Source organism: Sorex araneus, chromosome 4 (genome assembly GCF_027595985.1).
Source record: "Sorex araneus isolate mSorAra2 chromosome 4, mSorAra2.pri, whole genome shotgun sequence".
Classification (NCBI taxonomy): Eukaryota; Metazoa; Chordata; class Mammalia; order Eulipotyphla; family Soricidae; genus Sorex; species Sorex araneus.
The window spans coordinates 174,694,578-174,718,667 of NC_073305.1; positions in this window are offsets into that span (position 1 = coordinate 174,694,578).

Below are 24,090 nucleotides of genomic sequence, written 5' to 3' on the forward strand. Positions count from 1 at the left end.
ATAGAGATTACTTCCTTTAAAATGAGAAGTATTTATACCTACAGCAAAATTTTCAAGGAGGACGACAAGAATGTGCATCCAATTTTAATAATTTGGCTACTGATGAGGGATTTGAGTTAAAGACAAAATAATTCTTTGGTGCGATTAAAATACAATATTCTTCTCTTTCTTATTTAAGTATTTATATAATTCAGACTAGCAGAATTAAAAAAAAAAAGTCTAGGCTCCACAAGCCTTGATAATCAGAAATAGTCCAATAAAAGATTCCTCGGGCAATATTTGAAATAAGAAATGCAGAATAATGGAGAAAGGGACATGGAAGGGGCCAGGAGATAGCTCAAAGGGTTGGAGCACATGACTTGTATGCATGAGGTCCTGAGTTAAATCCCTGGCACATGCCCATGCTCAGCCCTACTGACTGTAGTTCAGATGGTCACACCAAAAAAAAGAGAAAGGGACATTCTGGAACCCAGATTACCATGACGTGAGTACATACACACATCTGCTTCACACTCAAATAATTATGCAAGCACACACCCCATAATATTCAGACAACCCCCCCCACACACACACAGAGACACATGCTAATAAAGGAAAATGTGCAGATAATATCCTAAGAGCTACAATACTTATTTATTGAATGACTATGGTGTGTCTTCCATGATGCTAAGCTTTTCCTCCCTTGAAAGCATTATTCTATCCTGTTAGACCCCCCATAGAAGCTGTTGGGATCACCGCCTTTCTACAGCCAAGGAGTTGAACTCAGAGAAATACAGTAGGTAAGAAGGAAGGAAAGAGGGTGGCTCTGGAATGCAGGGAGACTAAATGCCCCTGAAGCTAGATTCTCTTCCTTAGGCAGTTTTTTCTTTCTGCCATGCAACCAGGCAGAACTCTACTCAGTTAACCAATTGTGATACAAATAATGGTGCTGAGATGCCTCCAGGACCAGGTGACTATGGATGCTGTCCCCAGTGTCTCCTATAAAGCTGGCCAATCTTCTTGTCTACACTGATGTTTTTGTACTATAACAAAGACATCCTCAGTACATGGGGGTACCCTCAGATATTGAGTCCCCTTTAAAGGCCTTTGACAACCAAATACATATATATCTGTAATAGATATAAATCTCAACACCGGGTCTCTTCTTTCTCCATTTTCTTTCCCTGTTTATATCCAGGAAATTCTCTTTCACTCCAGGTCTGAGCCACCTGCCCCTGCTTTGCAGAGCCACTCTCAGCTTCTGTGCCCCTGTCTTTTATTTCAGCACAAGTGATCAGGTGCTGACTGATTGTTTACCTCCTTGTCCCACCCAGGGGCCAGGACTGCAGTCTTATTTCCTCGTTTGCAAGCAATCAGCATGCTGACATATTAAGATTTGTTGGTGGGAATGCTGACTGGTACAACCATTCTGCAAAATTGGGGTGCATCTCAAAAAGCTAGGGATTGAGCTCTCATATGATTGATCTAGCTGTCCCACTTCTTGATGTTTACCCCAAAGATCCAAAAATTATTCAGAAAAGACAGTTTTACTCCTATGTTTATTGCAGCCTAGTCTCCATAGCCCACATCTGGAAATTACTCAAGTGTCCAAGACAAATGACTGAGTAAAGAAACTGCGGTGGTACATATACACAATGGACTACGACTTGACTATAAGAAAAGATGAAATCATGTAATTTGCCACTACGTGGATGAAGCTGTAGCTTACTTGAGAGACGAGAGCCAGGAAGAAGAGGGACAGATCCAGGAGGAGTTCTCTCCTGTGTGGGGTTCAAAGAAGCATAGTTAATGAGCAACAAATGACCAAAAGCAACAGAATCTAACAACTAGTCTGCAGAACAGAGCTTACCATGGTAGTGAGATGTGCAGGGGGAGTGGGGATATCAAGGAGGGGAGGAGGGGATAAATCTGAGGATCCTGAACAATGGTGGGAACAATGGTGAGAACTGACACATTGATGGGAGGTGTGTAATGTTGTATAAATGAGTCTCCCAGTGACTGTGTTGTAAAATTATAAAGCACAGTCACTTTATCATTTATTGCAAAATTATAAAGCACAAAATTAAATGAGGTTGAATTTACAACAGAAAGAAACTCAAATACGTGACTTTTCATGACTGAATAAATTCGTTCTGTGGTTGTTCTCTTTCCCACTTTCCTTGGGGCTGCATTTGGCAGTAGATGTGATTTAAATCAGAATTGACTTTCAGGTTCCTGCAAAAGAATTTGTCAAGGAATTCTTTTCCATTTTGTTCTTCTTCATGCTAGTCCCACTCCAGACTGTTCTGTTTTATTTGTTCATTTCCCAACAAAGTTTTCTGAGAGCTAGGTGCCTGGGCCACATATCAGGGGTTAGTGACCCGGGTCAACCGCATGTAGCTCGGTAAGGCACGTTGCTTTTGACAGCTTCTCTAGCTATTAGAGTAACACAGTCTCCCCCCAGCTTAAGTGAAGAAGGCAGCAGGTAGCCTCTTTTATGCAGAGCCTATGTAAGCTCGAGGTCAGCTCCTACTATGTGCCCTTTCTTTGGTTGCTATTGAAAAATTTATCATGTCATTAATAGACTCACATCCTGCTATGAATGATGTGAGTCTTAACTGTGAGTATGTCCAGATTAGTTTTTATTTAACCTGCGAGAAAGCAAGGTGTACATCAGGAAGAGGAAACAATGGCTTCATCAGTCTGTTTGGGAAATAGGAAAATCTGTTATAAATTGTAAAACATCATTGAGCTGGAAAATTCTTGGCACCACTACAGAGGATGGGATGGGGGGATGGGAGGGATATTGGGATCATTGGTGGTGGAGAATTGGCGCTGGTGGAGGGATGGGTACTCGAGCATTGTATGACTGAAACACAAGCTTGAAAAGTTGTAAGTCTGTAACTATATCTCACGGTGATTCACTAATAAAAAGTTAAAAAAGAAAAAAAGAAAAAGAAAATTCCTGCCTAGCATGCAGGCAGTACTAATTCTAAAGGAACTGGAAAGTGGCCTTTCCTCTAATATTTTCTTGGAAAATTGTATAGAATTGAATCCTGGTTCGATTCCTGGATATAGATGGTCCCTTGAGAGTCTCACCAGGAGTAAGCACACCAGGAGTAACCACAACAAGGAAAAGAAAATTCTTGCTGATGCTGTAATACAACATCTGATTTTCTTCATAACTCCAAAACACAAAAATAGTAAAAATCCAAATGTTGATCAAGCCAGAGATGAAACTCCGTGAGCATATAAACAGAAAGAAGCTCTCAGAGTAGGCCAAACAGCCGGTCTAGAGGCATTCTTAAATGGACTCGACCTTTTTTTCACATATAGGATTATAAAACTGCCTAGGATGTGATTTAATGTAAACAAACCCAGCACCTAACATTTAGAGGTGTTCAAATATTGATTCACCTTCTTCCACACTTCATTTACAAAGTTAACTAGAAACCAGGAGTTTGAAGAACTCCAAATTTACTCTTTGGAATGGCTGGCTATCAGGAAAAGACTCCAGACCACCTGCCCGGCAGAAGGTCTGCCCAGTATATGGAATTCTGCCCTGCTCTTGCAGATAGCCACGTCCACACTGTGCCTTTCAAGCCCCTTGGATCATGTTTGACATTTCTCTCTCTATTGCTCGACAGAGAGATGGTGAGATAGAGAGTCGGGCTCATTACAAGGTTTGTCCCTTTTGATTGTGTGCTGGGAGATTACTGTTAATAGATTCACCAGAACTGAAAAAGAATACTCTCACCTAAAGGTCATCATCATTATGCTCCCAAATAGTCACATTTTCTGTTATGCTGTAAGGAACAAATGGCATTGTCTAGGTTTCCGTCACAAAGAGCCATTTCTAATCATGTTTGTGATTATGGGTCATGGAATTAATTACCTGGATGATCAAGAGAAAAAGAATAGCAGAAAAGAAAAATGCTGGCACTGTTTCTGTGTAGCACATTTCGTTGGCCTTTCTATGGTGCCATGGCATTTTTCATGCTGTTGCTATATTAATGTGTGTGGAATTAGCTGAATATGTAAGGTCTGGGTTATTGATTAGTAGTTTATTGTTCGCAGTCTGGCTTTTCTTCATATTCATAGAGGATGGAGCAATGTTTGTGGGACAAGAACTGGCAAATGGCCACTTTGGATCTTAATAGAGATGGGGACAAGAGGTGGTTATATTTTCTGGTGTTTTCCCTCACATGTCTTTCTCATTATTATTTAATTTTTTATTTTTTGCAGTGCTAGAGATGAAACCCAGGATTTCATACACACAAAACAAATCCTTTGCGACTGAGCTAGCACACTTCCATACCTCACATATCTTATTTTTGTAGCCTCCAGAATTCTTTGATTTCTGAAACTTTTATCAAGCTGGGAAATCCTGCTATAGATTATTTTCCAAAAAGGGGGTGATATGGATATTGACTCAAAATTTTGGTTTTGCCCAGACATTCAGTCTATTTTTTAATTCAGTTCCAAATCAGTTCTTGAAGACCTTCTGCCCCAGATAGCAAGAATAAATATATTGGGCCAAATAGTGTCCCTGATATTTGTGTGTATTGTCTGGAGGGGGGGGTCGGTGTGGGATAGGGGTAGGATGGGGAGGGAGCAGAGGGAACAGGGTGTTAAGGAAAATGACAGGGGCAGAATTTATGTCCTTGTTGTATGTGTAATTACTCCTTTGTGCTTATCTGAAAATATTTATCTGTCCTACCTTGGAAATCTATTTGCCTTCCCTGGAGTCATTAAGAAACAAAGCATGTTTCTCTGCTTTGTGAGGCTTAACAGATTTTGTGGCTTACAGATTCCCAAATCCTGCATCCTTGGTAGCATTTGGAGAGAAGGCTGAAGAGCAGAATACACTGTCCTTATTTCTTGCTCAGAAAGAGGGAAACCCCCGGTGTTACCTTTGAGGGAAAGGAGAGCATGGCAGCTGAGTTTGGAATACGATCTATGCCAGGGAAACAGTGGGTGGAGTGGGTATCACTTTTTTTTTTTTTTTTTTTTGCAATCCTTGAGAAAGATGGAAACACAAAGCTTCAATCCTGAGCAAGGTTTCTATAAAAGGAAAGCGTCGGATCTATTCCTGTACTTCCAGCTGCAGTTCCGAGCGAACCGATTGAAAAATCTAAACAAAACCCATGTGAAATTCATTGCGAAGCCCAGGCTCTCTCTCACCATGTCTGGTTCAAAAGTGAGTTGTTATAGCAACAGGAGAAAAAGTAAATGAGCATTTCACGTTGTAAAATTATGCCTGCCTCTCTTCTAAACAGCGCTGGTCCATGCAGTCAAATGAACCCAGAGCACTTAAAGGGAAAGAAGTCCCTTTTAATTGCGGGGGCCGGCACCCAACCCACCTTTAAAACCCAAAGTTCATTTCAATTAACCTTATCCCCCAAATCGATATAGTAAATTCTCTGGCAGGATGAGAGGGAGCAACACGCTGTCTGATGAAGATGACCCTTCGGAAAATATGGTGCCCTGCGTTTCAGCGCGGAAGAATAGCTCAAGTGCTGAGTGGCACCCAGCACGCAGCCCCGGACCCCCAGCCTTTCACCCCTAAATCATTGTTTTCCATCCACTGTAGATTGCAAGCAGCCAAGAGACCTTGCTTTTTAACACTTGTTCACTGACCTGTATTAAATTGGATGTTGATCTGGGTCCAGTTTCCAACAGACGTCTCAAGTGGACGCTCTCTGCGTCCCACCCAGCTTCCAAAAGAATAGGAGAGGGCTGATGAGGTCGGAAAGGTTCCTTTGTTTTATTTTTATTTTTTCCACTTGTGCACACTTCCTACTCCCCTCACCCCCAGTAATTGCATGCAGTACTGTAGGACGATTTCTTGGATCGCTGGTTGTGTCTTAGTTATCTCATAAGGAGCCTATCTCAGGCCTAACACATTTCTTTTCCGTTAAGCGTTTGTAATCATCAATGTTGCAGGTGACCACATTTAAATTAATTTGTAAATATATAAAACAATGAAGGCGGGAGAACCCAGACTGAGTCCCTAAGAGCAACCCTCCCACAAAGCCTAAGGCAAATTTTAATTATTAGCTATAACTGATCTGTGCAATTAGCCTGGGCTAACGTTCCCCAAAGCCTTTCTGGTTAAAGAGACAGGCACACGATTTAGGGACCTCGACAAGTTTGCAGTTGCAAAAATCCATCTTTGTGGGAGAAAAGAAGCAACAATCCAGAAAACAGTCTGCGATTGTTGACGCTGAGGGGGACCCAAATGATGGCAACATCTGCAGGGCCCTATTGTGAGAGAAAGTCAGCCTGAAGGTATTGGTCAGGAGTGACTTAAACCCTCCATATTTGAAGGCCCAAAGTAACCGTTGAAACCCAGAGGATAACTCAGGGGCAAACAGTGCCTGCCTTGCAAGCCAGAGACCGCAAATTTCCACATGCACTAAACAGACCTTGGCACCCATCCCTGGCACACTGTCAGGTGCTTGTGATCCCTGCAACTACAGTGTGTGAGCCCTGGCAAACTCTGTGGCTGAGTGTGTGTGCACTATGGGCAGATGTGCAGTGAGCACCACAACCTAGGGTTTGAGCACTGCCGCCACGTGTGTGTAGTCCTGGGTCAGTGCAGCAACAACAAAGGGATGTGAAGGAGGGAGATTTTCAAAAAGCAACAATCTTGCCTCTGGGATGGAGCTGGCATCCCTAGCCTTGGCCTTGTTTAGTGTCCTGCCTCCTCCCAGCCCCATCTCCAACTCATCCTGAAGGATTTAATAGGATGAGATTCTCTAGGGCTGGAGTGATAGCACAGCGGTTGGGCATTTGCCTTTCACATGACCGACCCGAGTTCGATTCCTCCGCCCCTCTCGAAGAGCCCGGCAAGCTACCGGCAAGTTACCGAGAGTATCGAGCCCCCGAGCGGCAGAGTCTGGCAAGCTACCCGTGCGTATTGGATATGCCAAAAAAAAAGTAACAATAAGTCTCTCAATGAGAGACGTTACCAGTGCCCGCTCGAACAAATCGATGAGCAACGGGATGACAATGACAGTGAGATTCTCTAACCCCTCCTGCAGGATTTTCTCATTCAGCAAGTCTAGGAGTGCGTTTAGGCATCTGACTTCTAATCAGCCTCCACTTTATTGTCATGATCTTCCTGACCTGAATTCCATTGCTGAATCATTTAACTTCGGGAGAACTCAAGGTGATCTGGGATAGGAAGAGGCAGTTCCATTTCTTCTTCAGTGAAGTCAGCTTAGTACAGGTGGGGTGGGGGGTGGGGGGTGGGAGAGTGGGTTTCGTGCATGGAGATGCAAAGTACCTTAAAGACATATCTCTCCTGCATGTATGTTCACCTCCCTTCTGGGCAAGTTTTCCAAGGTGGATAAGATTTTCATAAATTGGGGCTGGAGTGATAGCACAGCAGGTGGGGCGTTTGCTTTGCATGCGGCCGACCCAGGTTCAATTCCCAACATTCCATATGGTCCCCTGAGCACTGCTAGGAGTAATTCCTAAGTGCATGAGCCACAAGTAACCCTGGTGCATCACTAGGTGTGACCCAAAAAATGCAAAAATTAAAAAAAAATTTTGTAAATTGAAACAGTTTGGTATAATAATTCTGTAACTGTTGTTGAGGAACAGACCAATGAAAATCAAAGTTAAATAGAAATCAAAGTTTTGTATTTTGAAGGGATTACTGACTCTTCAGGAATTCCTTGTCCAGAGCATCTTCTGGTACCCTCTTCTGCTCCTCTTTTTGCTTCAGTCAAACTCTTGACTACTCTGCGTATTGGTGCTGTTGTCTGGCCTCTGATCTTTCCTCAGAACTTTACATGATTTCTAGCTCCCATCCCTAAGATCTCAACTCATACCTGATCTCTTTGAGTAGTTCATACACACGCACACAGACACACGTGTCTCTTCCTCAGAATCAATCTCCATTACAAGACCTATTTTCTTGCTTGATCATCATTTCTCATCTTAGCACATGTAACTTTGTGTTTGTTGTAGCCACACCTAGTTGCCTCAGGGCGTTATTTCTGGCTCTGTGCTCAAGGAGGGAACTCCTGGCAGTGTTGGGGAAGCAGATGAAGCAACAGGGAGAGAATCAGGGTTGACTGCAAGCAAGACAAGTGCCTTCACTCCTGTGCTCTCTCTTCCACCCCCAGAAAGTGTTTTATATGCTCTTTGTTGTCTATGCATTATCCTTCCTTCCCTATTAAAATGTAACGTTCGCAAGGCCAGGAGCTAAAGGTTGGCTCTTATGGTTCTGACAACTTCCTCTTACAGCCCATGTGACAGCCAGTTAGTCATTTGCACCTGGGCACGCACACTCTGAGCTGTCTAACATAGTACAGCAGACAGTTGTACACAATCTTGTCATTTCACTTGCATGCTGCATCACAGATGGAGTTGTTAAGAGTACTATTCTGAAGGATCAACGAAGGTAATTTGAGAATACAAGTTTTATTAGAGTTCATAGAATATATTTTCTTTTTTGTTTCTTGTCATGGGAAGAAATGAATTATAGGTCATTTCACATCTTTGATTCTTGTGTTTTCCACCCAGGACATTTTGAATATTCAAGTTTTGTTTCATCAAGTAGATCAATAAGATTAATTGGCTAAAATTATCCTAGATACGCAAACAATTAAAATAGGAAAGAAGCATTGAAATGACATGACATCCTGGGGCCAGGACTGTAATACAGCAGGTCATGTGCTTGCCTTGCACATAGCTAACCCAGGTTTGATCCCTGGAACCTTATATTGTCCCCAGAGACTCACAGGAGTGAACTCTGAGCACAGAGCTAGGTGTGAGCCTTAAACACAGCTTAGGTGGTCCCACGACAAAAACACTAAACAATGAAATAAAAAATAAAGTAACACAACACAGAAAAATAAGCCATATTAAAGGAGGGATCTGGAACCACTGAACACCCATTGCTGGGATGTGCTAGATAGTGCCTCAGAAACAAAATCCCAAGGAACACTTATCACACAATTTGGCATTAATTCTCCCATTAATTTAAATGAAGGTTAAAAAAATTGATCTATAGCCTGTGATGATTAGAGATCACCTCTAGCTCTAAGATCAGGGTTCACACTTGGCAGGGCTTGGGAGATCCTATGGGTGCTGGGAATTGAATTCAGTTGGCCGCATGCAAGGCACTTGTTCCTTGCACTCAGTACAACTGCTTCGGTCCTAAATTGAGATTTTTCTTTAAACTTTTCTGACAATCTTTCCTTTCTTGCTCTTTCACACCCTGTTTTTTACTCCCAACCTCCCCAGAAACATTTTTTCCTTAAAATAAAATAATTTGCAAGAGATCTAAGAAAAGACTTGACACTTGGCATGTGGTGATTCAAAAAAATACACTGTCCCTTCTCACCACCAGACATCTTTATCTGACAAAATCCATATGCTGGACTATCACCATGGCAACTAAGTAGGAGTGTAATTGCAACCCTGGAAAACTAATTTTTTCACTCAAATGGTGGCATACGTTTAACCTGTCTGAAGTTTCAACAAATCATCTTTTAATGACAAGTGTTTTGAAAGGTCTAATTTACTGTGTTTACTTGAAGCCACGCTTTTAAACTTAATAAACTAAACCATAAGCGAGAATGGGAAAAAGCTGCACCGTTTTCTGACCTCTCCTATGAAATTAGACCTCAGCATTTTCAGGCATTGGATAGAGATGTGTGACTCCTTTCGAAGGGTTCCTAGACATCAGCATCCAGAGACCACAGAGTGGGAATAAATAAAGGCATCAGACACACACTTGTACAGTCACAAAGAAGTCTACGGGTCATGCTCTGGCAGTACTAGAGGTTACCAGGATACACCAGGGATGAAGGGAGGGAGAACCTGAGGAAGGGAGGGTCAAACTCAAGGCATTGCACATTCCAGATGAGTGCTCTTCTACTCCTCAGTCCGAGACAGAGAGTACTTCACACTCAGGCACCCACATCTTTTCTTGCTCACACCATGGCAAAAATGCTGCTTCCCCACTGACACAAGTTTTTAGGCCAAAAATGTCAAGCTCTGTTTTCCTTTGTGAAGGCTCAGCCCAGGAACACAACAGAAGGACAGAAAGACAGCAATAGGAATGCACCAGACAAGATGGGTAGGCAAGCTCAAGGGGGAATGAAGCTAGTTTTGTCCTTTTAAAATTTCAACCTTACTCATCACAATCAATCAATCAATCAATCACAATATCCCGTTTATCACCAATTTCTCGGCGGGCTCAGTAACATCTCATTTCGTCCTTTCCCTGAGATCTTAGAAAGCTATCTCCACTCGGCCCTCCTAACAATGTCGCACTAGGGGCTCTTCAGGGTCAGGGGAATGAGATCCAGCTTGTTACTGGATTTTGCATATGAATACACCATGGGAAGCTTGCAAGGCTGTCCCATGGGGGCAGGAAACTCAGAAGATTGACAGTTTCTTCTAGAAGGAGAGGTAAGCTAAAGATAGCTCCTGGCTGCTGCTGAGAGCTTGCTTTTGTCTCTGGATGTTGACCATTGATGGGATTACACACACCTGGGTTCCTCTGCCGGTACCTTCATGCATGAGGCCTGTCTGAACGTGTGGAGAGGGCCCTCCAGCATGGCTGCAGCTAGGTTCTGGTGGTCTTCAGCCTCCAGGAGTTCTGCTTGGGGTGGGGAGGGAAACTGGAGCCCATCCCCTCCGAGGGGCCCCGGGGAAAACAGCCAGGCGTTCGGGCAAGAGACTCTCTTGCTTACCTTACTCATAATTCTTTTATTTTTAAATTTTTATGAAAGCATCATGATTTATAAAGTTATTTATAGTTGAGTTCCAGACACACAGTGTTCCAACACCAATCCCACCACCAGTATCAGCTTATCAACTTTCCACCCATGTCCCCACATTCCTTCCTCCCCCAACCTGCCTCCTTGACAGGTACCTACCTTTTAAGTTTGTTTGTTGTAGGTTGGATCTCATGCTTTCAGTTGTGTTGGTTCTGTGGTTCAGATGTAAACACATCCCACCCCTCTACACCACCAGTGTTACCAAGGCCCCATCCCCAGACCCTGCTACCTCCTTCCCACCTGCCTTTATATTTCTTTCTTTCCTATTTTTCTCAGTGAAAATGAAATTCACTAAAAGAGTCTTTCTGTGTCATTTTATTTTTTTTTTTTTTTTTTTTGCTTTTTGGGTCACACCCGGCGATGCTCAGGGGTTACTCCTGGCTGTGCACTCAGGAATCACCCCTGGCAGTGCTCAGGGGACCGTATGGGATGCTGGGAATCGAACCTGAGTCGACCGCGTGCAAGGCAAACGCCCTACCCGCTGTGCTATTGCTCCAGCCCCTCTGTGTCATTTTAAAAGCAACACACATGTTTCAAGGCCCAGGATTAGAGTGAGTATGAAACAGATATAAATCCCAATTAGCCTTGATGACATTCTAGCATGGAAAGACAACTTTAACCCTAGTACAGCTGATGACCTTGACCTGTGTTGTCAGAGATGACTGATCTGGCAGGGTCAGATGGCCTCTGCCCAGAGCTGCCATAAGAGCTCTGAGTCCCATTAGCTCGAAACTGAGGCTGAGAACAGGGGCCAACAAAGGGAAAATTTAGTACATGCTCCACATTCTTTAACTTGAATTGATTGAGTACATAAATTAGAAACTTGAAAATGTTGGCCAATGTGTTCTCAGGACAGTTGTTAAAATTGCTTTTATAGTGTCCCCTTACCCAGACTTACAAAGTTGTGTCTGTAGGAAAGAATGCTATTCATTTTCTCAAATCTGCTGTCATTATAAAAGAAGTCACAGCTACAAGTCTAGACATTTAGGATTATTTCACAAGGACTTGTCCTTATAAAATAATCATTGTTTCATGCCAGCTGTAGTTTATTGATCTTATATATGATGCAATTATTTAGATAGGGAAGTAGGGTTTTCTTTTTGGGGCAGGCAGAAAAATAGTGTCCTAGACTTGTGAAAATTTATTAAAAATAATAATTTAGTTTTTTACATCGTTTATGGAATATGATTACAGGAGTGTTAACACTTAAGGTTTGGATTTAGAGCATCACTACAGACTAACCCACTTTAAGGTCATGAACCATCTCCTCTTTCTCTATGTCACCTCTCCAAATTCAAGTTTGTACTTCTCCCCTCTTTATAAGGAAAAGAATTTTTCTTCAACTAGATTCTATCATCAGTAATTTTTATTTCCACAAAATAAGAAGGAGAAGAAAGAAATGGAGGACACAGTGGTAGAGGCAGAGAAAGAGATTCTGGGAAGAAAAAGGAAGGGCAGAAGAAAGGGTAAGTAAAAAGAGGAGGCATTCTTTATAGTTATTAGGATTTTAAAGATCTCCTATGAGCAGGTAACTCACAGGAGGGACCATAAGGGTTAAAATATTTATGACTGTGTCTGTAGGGTCACCAGCTCATGAGTACTTGCCTAGAGGAAAAAATTCTTATGTTCCATAGCTTCAGCTTATAATGGTACCTCCGTGATTCATTGTCTTATAACCAAATAATTGGGTAGGGTAGTTCATCGCAGATGTCTCAAGCTATATTTCACTTTTATATGCTCAAGAAATTACTTCTTTCTATTTTACAGATGAAAATGTTAAGTATAGCTTTCAGGTGGTAATGTACTACATCTGTTAATATTGATAGGAAGCTATGTCCTGCGTGACTCAATATTAACCTTTAATATTTATTATGTCGCATAATTCAGTGAACGACATTTCCTATTGATGGGTGTTGATGGCATTTTTTATTGAATGGCCTTCCTAAAACTGTCCAGCTGTTGTCAAATAGGGTAATCATTTCCACCAAAGTGTGGCTATAAGGAGGAAATCTTAATGAGAAGCCTATGTTGGCTGCTTTATCTCTGATGCTTCCGCTAAATACTGTTGGGTGTCAAAATCTTTCTTACCCCATATAGAGAGTCTCTTGCCCGCACACCTGGCTGTCTTCCCCAGGGCCCCTAGGAGGGGATGGGCTCCAGCTTCCCTCCCCGCCCTGAGCAGAGCACTGCCAGGAGTAATTCCTGAGTGCAGAGTCAGGAGTAACCCCTCTGCATCGCCAGGTGTGACCCAAAAAGAAAAAAAAATAGAATATTACCCCTTCAGTGTCCCCCAATATGTCTTCAGAGACCCTTATGAGGTCCTTCTCCAAGTCAGATCAAGATAGTACCTTGTATTTTCTGAAAGAAAATTTTTGTGTTCCATTTTAAGCTTTTAACACCCTCTAATTTATTTGGGGGTATTTTTTTTGGTGTGCAGTAAGGATCTAAGTCTATTCTGGTTTTTTAGGGGGGGAGCGGGGATAGAGATAGGATAGGGGATAGGGTCACACCCGGCAAAGCTCAGGGCTTAAGCCTGACGCTGAACTCAGAAATTACTCCTAGCAGGACCAGGGGACCATATGGAATGCCCGAGATTAAACCCAAGTCAGCAACATGCAAGGCAGACACCCTACCCACAGTACTGTAGCTCCAGAGCAGGATCTAATTTAATTTTTAAGAATTAAAAATTTAAAAATGATTGTGCTTTTATGAAAAGTCATGTTTAACAACTAAATGTAATCCCAACTCTAAAAGAAGCCAGGTTTCCCAGATGCATTCCCCATACCACCCAATCTTAATAAACTTCATAACAATCCCTGAATTCTCGAGTAATTTACTCTTTGTTTCCTTTCTCTCTCTATTTTGTTATTTATATATTAGACACCTTTGTTTACAATACTGTTAAGAATAGGCTTTCTTGCATAAATCATTCCAGATACCCCACCAGAGTAGCAGCTTCCCTCCACCCAGTGTTTCTAGCTGTTCTTTTTCCTCTTTCCTGAGTAATGAATATATTGACAATTCTTGACATTTTGTTCCCAGTGGAGTATTCAATATGCCAAAAACAGCAATGATGGGTCTCATTCCTCTTACCCTGAAAGAGCCTCCAATACGGCACCGCTGGGAAGAACGAGTAAAGAGAGGCTGCTAAAATCTCAGGGCTAGGACAAATGAAGACGTTACTGGAGCCCGCTCAAGCAAATCAATGATCAATGGGATGACAGTGATACAGTGATATGTTCCATAGCATTAGCCTATTTTATTCCACACATACAAATTCCCTTCGAATGTCTACATTGGAATTTTGACTGTAATTGGTAGGTGAATTTGCTAAGAATTGTCATCATTATTACTTTAAGTCATCACTGAATGGTATATGTCTTTTGTCATTGGGCACAGGAAGACTTCATTCTTTTTGAGTGAAACTTAAAAATGTTCTCCGTAACACATACAAGCAGCTGCATTTATTCCTAGGAAACTTATCATTGATTCTGTTATAAATAGCATCATTTAAAATTAAGTTCCCTCATGTATAGAAGAAATGTAACATCCTGGGGAACCTAAATATTGAGAAAATTTAATAAACTCTTATTATAACTATAATATGCATATACACATAAACTCATCAGATAATGACAGTTTTGTTCCTTCATTTCTAATTATGTTTCTTCTAGCTTACTGTGCTGTTTCCAATTTCAGTACCCTTCCTAAAGAAAATGGGATAGGCCCATTTAGATGTTTTTATCTTGTATCACTTGTATCACTTGTCATCCCATTGATCTTCAATTTGCTTGAGTGGGTGCCGGTAACGTCTCCATTCGTCCCTGTCACGTGCTAGTGTTGCCCAATGGTATCTGCTCACTCCAGGAACACGAAGAGCCTCAAACCATTTATTCAGGGTTTTGACGAAGAAGTATGACCATCTCGTAGGTGGGCGGCCACGAGGTCTCTTGACGTCCCGTGGAATCCAATCGGTAACAGCTCTAGTCCGCAGCCGTCTCTAAATTCCAGCAGCCATCTCTAAATCAGATTACATGTCTGGCCCATCTGATTTTCCATGCCTTGGCAAACGAGACAGTGTCCCTGATTCTTTTAAAAAAAAATTATTAGAGAATCACTGTGATGTACAGTTACAAACTTATGAACCTTTGTGTTTGCATTTCACTCATACAGTGATCGTTTACCCATCCCTCCACCAGTGCCCATTTTCCTCCACCAATGATCCCAGTATCCCTCCCCCCACCCATTACCCCATCCCCCACCACCCACCCTGCCTCTGTGGCAGGGCATTCCCTTTTGTTCTCTCTCCTTTTGGGTGTTGTAGTTTGCAATAGAGGTATTGAGTGGCCTTCAAGTTCAATATTCATTGTATGAAACCAATATTTCCATTCCTTATTAAGTCTATTTTGGTGTAGGTTTTTTTGTTCGTTCGTTTGTTTGAATTACAGCCCAGCATACTCAGGTCTTACTCCTGGCTTTGTGCTCCAGAATCATTCCTGGAGGTGCTCAGTGGACTATAAGGGGTGCCAGGGATCAAACCTGGGTCAACCTGTGCAAGAGGGACTAACCGTAACCACTATACTATCCCTCTGGTCCCTGATTTTGGTATAGTTTTAAAGTAAATATTTTATTCACACAATTATTTTCAATTTTTCTTCTTTTACTATTTTTACTACTTAATCTACTCTAAATTTATCTTATCATTTACTTATGATATCAGTTTTATTTTATCTCTCTATTCTCTAAACAGTTTATAAATTCATATGATTTTCTAGAATAGTACTTACCTTAGTGCTCTCTGTTGCACAGTTGGTTTTTATTTCTCTCAACTGTTCTTATTTTCTTCCTCTACTTTTTCTTTTATTCTGATTCTCTTTTACTGACTTAATAAGTCTTAAATCAGACTTAATGACTCCTTAAATCATTATTATTTTAGCTCCATCTGCGTGGCTTAAAATTCTGTTTCATTATAATTTTTCTTAAATATTTTCTAATTGCTATTATAATTCCTTCTATAATTCTTTGAGTCTTTTAGAAGCAAAATGCTTCCTTATTATTCCGTAAGGTACAAAATGTCTCTTCCTGTGTGGTGCATTTTAAGACATATTCTTACTCTGGGAAATCTACCAAAGATCACACACACACACACACACACACACACACTCGAATTTTGTCATTTATATTTTATTGCATTTATTTTTTTGACAAATAATTTATCCCGAGCATCAAATACTAGAACTAACCAATCATATATAGTAAGGACTTTACATGCAGCGTTGTGCTTATAAATGTGCATTATTCATTGACTTGTTGTACCATAATTTGATTAGTTTTTGATTTTTAGCACATATATGTGACTTATAATACTTGGACCTTACAAACTGAGCCACTGTCAATAGCTCTGTTGTTCATCTCTAATGTCTTTAATTATTTGCATAAAATAAACTCTGAGAAGTTAAGATGTGACATCATAGGGTAAACATGTATTTAGTCCCTGTATCTACTGCCCCAACACTCTCATATATATTTCTCTGACTTACCATTCTCTAGAGACAAATGAAGTGTTGATGGATGCATGTTTTATTTATTTTTAATTTTTTAACTGAATCACGGTAAACTACACAGTTACAAAGTTGTTCATGATTGGATTTCAGTCTTATCATGTTCCAACATCCATCCCTTCACCAGTTTACATATTCCACCACCAATGTTTCTCTCTCTCTCTCTCTCCCTGTCTTTCTCTCTCTCTGAGACAAATTTTTAAAACGTAACATAGTCAGAGCTGAACCTCTGATTGATAGGTAACAAAGAGCAATTTCAACAGATTTTTTTAATCTGTGTCCTTCGGTTGTCTAAAATGAATGTGAATGTATTTTCAATAATATATCTATTTAAAGATATTACAAAATATCCTAGCTCTTCTCCTTTTCACCTCTCTGTGAAAAATTCATTTCACAGTGCCTTAAACTACTGATACATCTTTGCTTTAACACACCCCCAAGCATCACATGCTGACTAGTACCCAGTAGTATTTTCCTAATTAATTAGAACCAAATAGCAATATCACCGTAAATGAACATATTGTTATCTGCTTGAGTTATTTTGTTTGTCCATAGGCCCACTAGTGGTAACTTGTAGTGAATGCCTTTGTAGCTAATGTGAATTAGCAAGAGATTTAAGTTTTTAATTTTGTTTGGATTTGGATTCTTGCAGATAGCATTGAAAGATTGATCTTCTAAGGTAAACAAGAGGCTGGCTACATAGTATGATTTAAATTCATTTTCACTAGAAAGGACAGGATTTTTGCTCCTTATTTCATTCCCTGTTCCCAGTAAAATCCTCCTGCTTAACTATTCCTGCTCTCAGGATTAGAATGTGCAAAATTGCATTTCTGTAATAAGAACTTTTAGCTGCAGAGCAAGGAGCCACCTTGGTCATGTTGGAAATGATTCTTTCTTTCTCTTCATGAATGGGAAGGGTTTTGTAAGCATATCTAACATCTTCACAAGCTGTTATCTGCCAGTTGTATTGTGTACAAGTGCATGAAGTTTACTCATAATAATAAAAATCCTGCTAAAATGTTCTGTTTGCTAACTTCTATCATCAAGGCTATTTGGGTTGTAAGTTTTGTTGAAAAAAGAAACAAGGGCTTGAATGCTAAAAAGGGGCTCCAACTAATGTCAGTGTTTGAAAATTATAAGGGGTTGGCAATTGCATAAAAATCCCTGTTCTCTGAACACTGGGAGATGTGGATGGGGAAAGGTTGGAATTATTACTCATCTCATCAATGTCTAACTATTCTCCGACACTGATGGTTTTTTTCTCCTTGCTCATATTGATCATTTCATTACCATAAGGGCCTTTCAAAGATTTTTTTACATTGGTTTTCCTTGTGGACTTGAGCCTAACAATATGAGGAATATTGAATTTCTACAAAGTCAATCCCATATAAAACTGAGTTGAGAATGGAACAGATGATTACTCTTAATTTGGTATGAAATTGCACACAGGCTCATAAATTTCAATGTGGTCAGTGAAAATCAAGCGAAGAAACACTATATATATTAGGAGTAAGATTTTAAACAACATCCCTATTTTTTTGATACATTACTGACTTATTTGTATAATGTTTTAAGGTTTTTTATTGAGGTAACATTGGTTTACAAAAATGTTTTAGGGATACAATATTACAATACCATATCCACCACCATAGAGCATTATCCTTCCACCACTGTCCATGGACCCCTTCCTCCTACCACCTTGCTTAGAAACCTCAGTTCTAAGGTCAGAATCTTCTTGAGTGAGACCTTCCAGCATTTGTTTTTCTCCTTCAGAATTGTTTGTTTCACTTAGCATGACACCCTCAAGTTTCATTCCTCTATGTTGTATCAAAAGGCAAGATTTCATCTTTTCTCATAGTAATATTCTAATGTGTGTATTCTAAGATGATTTTGTTTTCTAGTCCAAATATAAATTGCTGCTGTTCTTATTCGTTGAAGGAACTAAATAGTCATTTTCAGGGCAAGATTTAAGTAGCATTTAAAAATTTGCACTTAAAATATTCTCCATGTGATTTACTTAAACTAAGGGTTTTTTGAGTGCTAATTCTAACTTGATGTACTTTGAGTGTCGTCTAGGAATCTACCTTACCAACTAGCACCCCATAAGATTCAATTTGGGTGACCCTGAGAAAAACACTATTAGAATTTGTTTTTAAAATTTAAAAATTACCTGCTTTGGGGGTGGGCTTGGGTGGTATGGGAAAACTTAAAATAATGGTTATGTGAGGGTGTAATGGTGGTGGAACCGGTGTTGGAATATTGAATGTAATAAATTATTGTGAACAATTTTATAAAAATAAAATACATTTTTTTTGCTTTTTGGGTCACACCGGTGATGCACAGGGGTTACTCCTGGCTCTGCACTCAGGAATTACCCCTGGCGGTGCTCAGGGGACTGTATGGGATGCTGGGAATCGAACCCAGGTTGGCTGCGTGCAAGGCAAACGCCCTACCTGCTGTGCTATTGCTCCAGCCCCAAAACTACATTTTTTAAAAGATAAGTTAAAAATTAAGATAATAATTGTGTAAAGAAAACAAATGGCAAATGTTGGCTTTTTTTTTTTTTTTTTTGCTTTTTTGGGTCACAGTTGGTGATGCTCATGGGTTACTCCTGGCTTTGCACTCAGGAATTACTCCTGGTATTGCTCAGGGGACCATATGGGAAGCCAAGGATTGAAATTGGGCTGACCACACTCCAAGCAATCACCCTGCTCTCTGTACTATTGCTCTGGTCCCAAATCCTGGTTTCTTACATAACTAATTCTAGAATAATCTGACAAAAGTTCTGATTCTTTAAAAAAAAACATAGTAGATATACTTCAAGGTCTTCAGTCAGCAACCCATGCTGGGACTAAATGATGGCAGAACGAAGTGATTGTCCTGTCTGTGTATCTTTTTCCTCTCACTCCAATTTGAGGAATGGGTGATGGGTGGGGAGGGGGAGCAAAACCTCTACCACCTGAAGACAGTGGAGATAAAGCAAAACAATCAGGAGACTGCTTTGTAAATTCAAATTGGCGTCATCCGAGTCAATTCTCAGATAAAGCTTAATTCTTCCTAGTGGCTGAATTTAATATGCCATAATCACAAGTGTACAAGCTTCAAACACAGATTCTAAACAATATAATTGAAGCTTCTTAGAAGCTTGAAAGTTAACTCAGGGGCACAGACGCAGCACATAGAAACCAACCCTGAGGGACTGTTTTGAAAAGGAGTCTCGCTCTTTCCTTGGCTGCTGAACCTTTCAGGGTTTGGAAACTTCCAACAGAAGCCCTTCTGACTCCTTAGTTCTACTTCACAACTTCTGCTGAGATGAAACAACTGATGAAGTTTATGCTGTTTCATCCTATGCTTCTTTACTCAGCATCCATTTTTACCGAGAGATTTCAATTTCAGAAATAACAATGAATATCCTGTTAAGATGGTTCTTCCAACCTGTTCATCTTTCTCAGTGGAGAATCTCAGAATACATATAGGAGGCTATATAACAGGACTGGCCTCTTTGGGGGAGATCTTCAGGTAGCCCTTGAGTTAATCTTGGCATAAATCTTTTTTATGTTTCTACGGATGTGAAGAGATAATGTCATCCCGTTGCTCACCGATTTGTTCGAGCGGGCACCAGTAACGTCTCTCATTGAGAGACTTATTGTTACTGTTTTTGGCATATCCAATACACCACGGGAAGCTTGCCAGGCTCTGTCGTTCGGGTTTGATACTCTCGGTAGCTTGCTGGGCTCTCCGAGAGGGGCGAAGGAATCGAACACGGGTTGGCTGCGTGAAAGGCGAAAGCCCAACCGCTGTGCTATCGCTCCAGCCTATACCTAGATTTAAAAATAAACTAAGGTTCCATCATTTCTTGTGGCAAAATATAGTATGGTAATATCTACTAGCAGTTACTTTCTAGAAATGGCAGGGCTAAAGATTTTGTGGATGGGAATGTCTTCAGAGGTGAACAGATATTCCACTGTCCTGTTTGTACTGCTAGATACAGACTCAAGGATACCAAAAATGGTTTATGAAGGAAAGCTTATTTTTTTTCTTTTTTTTTTTTTAATTTTTTTTTAATTTATTTATTTTTAATTAGAGAATCACCATGAGGGTACAGTTACAGATTTATACACTTTTGTGCTTATACTTCCCTCATACAAAGTTTGGAACCCATCCCTTCACCAGTGCCCATTCTCCACCACCCGTAAACCCAGTGTCCCTCCCACCCTCCCCAATACCATCTCCCCCCCACCCCACCCTGCCACTGTGGCAAGGCATTCCCTTCTGTTTTCTCTCTCTAATTAGCTGTTGTGGTTTGCAATAAAGGTGTTGAGTGGCCGCTGTGCTCAGTCTCTAGCCCTCATTCAGCCCGCAACTCCCTTCCCCCACATGGCCTTCGACTACAATGTAGTTGGTGATCGCTTCTCTGAGTTGACCTTTCCCCGGAACGTGAGGCCAGCCTCGAAGCCATGGAGTCAACCTCCTGGTACTTATTTCTACAGTTCTTGGGTGTTAGTCTCCCACTCTGTTATTCTATATACCATAGATGAGTGCAATCTTTCTATGTCTGTCTCTCTCTTTCTGACTCATTTCACTCAGCATGAAACTTTTCATGCCCATCCACTTGACTACAAAATTCTTGACCTCCTTTTTTCTAACAGCTGCATAGTATTCCATTGTATAGATGTACCAAAGTTTCCTCAACCAGTCATCCATTCTGGGGCATTCGGGTTTTTTCCAGATTCTGGCTATTGTAAACAGTGCTGCGATGAACATACATGTGCAGATGTTGTTTCGATTGTACTTTTTTGCCTCTCTGGGATATATTCCCAGCAGTGGTATTGCTGGGTCAAATGGGAATTCAATATCTAATTTTTTGAGAGTCGAAGGAAAGCTTATTTTATGGCATCAAGTTCACTGGACTTTGTTCCTTGAGTGGCCCATGCTGTCAGATGATCTTGAGAAGTTTTGAAAGTGTATCTCAAGAAACAGCATTTAAATCAAAGGTCAATACTCAGCATGAGATGTTCCTCTTTGCTTTAACCAGGGAGATTTCTCCTTGTAAGAGTAGGCCACTGTAGACCCCCCTGAGATTTACTTTAGACACTTGGATATTGGTTAGTTGAGCTAGACTCCTAAAACCTCTAAAGGTGAAGAAAAACACATTTGATACCATCAAGACTCAAGGAGATTGTTGTGATTTTTCTATAGCAAACATTAGAAGCCAAATATTTTATGGGTTAAAAATATTTCTTTTCTATTCCTACTAGATTTTTCTTTTTTAATTCCTAAAGTTGTGTGTTTCTGCAATCTGCAGTGGAAGGTTTGTATTTATGTTAACATGTTCAATACTTAGAAGTCAGGATGAATGCCTATTATTATTTCAATAAACAAAACAGTTTCTATAAATATCTCAAGATATAGTACATGAAAAAGTTTCAGCTTCAGTGAGGAGCATTTAATAAGGATTTTAAAGGTCTTGTCCAGACTCTTAGTTGATCTAATTATCACTATTATTTAGTCTGATTTCTCCTCTTGATAATCTAAATACTAAAACATTGTCTATAAAGCATGGTACAGAAGTAAAAATTACATCATTTTGAAATTTTATGAAGTTAAGAAATATGGGGGCAGAGCAATAAGACATCAAGTAGAGCATTTCCTTGCACGCAGCCAACCTAGTTTTGGTCCCTGGAATACCATGTGTTTCCCAAACACTTCCAGAGGTTATTCCTGAGTATAGACCATCATCAGGTGTGGCACGGAAGGAAGGGAGGGAGGAAGGAAGGAAGGAAGGAAGGAAGGAAGGAAGGAAGGAAGGAAGGAAGGAAGGAAGGAAGGAAGGAAGGAAGGAAGGAAGGAAGGAAGGAAGGAAGGAAGGGAGAGAGGGAGGGAGGGAGGGAAGGAGGGAGGGAGGGAGGGAGAGAAGAGAGAGAAAAAGAAAGACAGAAAGGAAGAAAGACAGAGGGAAAGAAAGAAAGAAAGAAAGAAAGAAAGAAAGAAAGAAAGAAAGAAAGAAAGAAAGAAAGAAAGGAAGGAAGGAAGGAAGGAAGGAAGGAAGGAAGGAAGGAAGGAAGGAAGGAAGGAAGGAAGGAAGGAAGAAGGAAAGAAAGAGAAAGAATAGTTACTAATATTAAGTCAGTTTCCGAGATGTCATATCAGACATTAGCTCAAAACTTGCCCTTTTATTTAGGAATGTTATCAGACAACTCATATTTACTTTAATTAATGTGATTGCCTGTTCACCACTTTAGAAATTTATTATACTACAGTATGAAATGCTTCATTGATTACCAGAACCTCAGCCAAAGCAATGATTTTTCCACAACTTTAGGATATTATATTGTCCAGATGCTTACATCCTTATTTCCTCCGTTATGGCTGTCATTGTCAAATTACTTCAATCAGTATCTTTTGAAACTTTGTCCCAAGATTTTGTAAAGAAGCATTCTGTCCATCTTTGATTTTGCAAAATGCAGAAAGGATAGACATTTTACAAAGACATTAAGTTTTTGTCAATTATGGACAGAAGAATAACTCAGTGGCTCGGGATGTCTGCCTTGCCAAAGTAGGGTGTCAAATTCAATCCCAGTGGTCACCACACATGCCGAGTGCGATGCTGGCAGCCCTGCTCTCTGATCCCTAACCCCTATCAGTAACATCTGAGCATTCTGCATCCAGATGTGTGAGCATCGTTAATAGAGAGATGCAGCTTCTCATGAGCACATGTGTGAGCACCACAGCTTAAGAGTGGGTTCCCAGAAAGTGTGCGTGCAAGCACCACAACCAAATGTACAACCTTCAACAACCTGGCTTGTGTGCAAGCCCTGGTAATTGCAACAACAACAAAGGGGAGGGATAGAAGGTGGAAACTTTTAAAAACAAAAACAGGGATCCTCTGGGATCCCTGATCCTTTCAATGATCTACTCAAACCCAGTCATGAAAACTTAACCAATTACACCCCAGTGGGAGCAGTATTACTTGAACATTATTGAGGGAAACAGGCTCACTTGCCGTTTGGACTCTGCCTTTGTAGTGTAAAGCAGATTTTTTGAGTTCCAAACTAGGAAATATTGGAAGATACCAATTATTAGCCTTTAAATGAAAAGTAGTCTTCCTTTTAAACAATTGGATATTGAGTACCACGTGATTTCACTCCACTGTTGTTGAATGAATATAGAAAAGCAAAGCAAGGGTGATAGAGAATATCAATTGATAACAAACTCTTGGTACTGGAACACAAACTGAGAACTCAGTTATTAAGCTATTTTAAGAATAAAATTTAAGAATTTTAAGTTATTTTAAAAATAACTTGTCATTAAGTTATTTTAGTAATTGCCCTACTTTTCAAATTTGATATGGTGGTTTTTAACAAGATTATATATTTTTTCTATTTCTTTGAGTAGATGGCTACTACTAAGGAAAACATAATGATTCTAAGGAAGACTATAATTAATAGAAAAAATCAGCAAATATTACTAGTAATTAAATCTTTTATGCCCCATGGTTATCAACATAGTTTCCATTTTTTAGGTTATGTTTGTACGTATAAATCATATTATAATGATTGAATATATGACTATATTTTTGTCTATTTTTTATCTTTTTATTGAATCACCAAGAGATACACAGTTACAAAGTTGTTTATGATTGAGTTTCAGTCCTACAATGTACCAACACCATCCCTTCACCAGTGTGCATTTGTTACAATGTCTCCAGTTTCCCTCCCACCACCTTTGGCCTATTACTGTGCTCT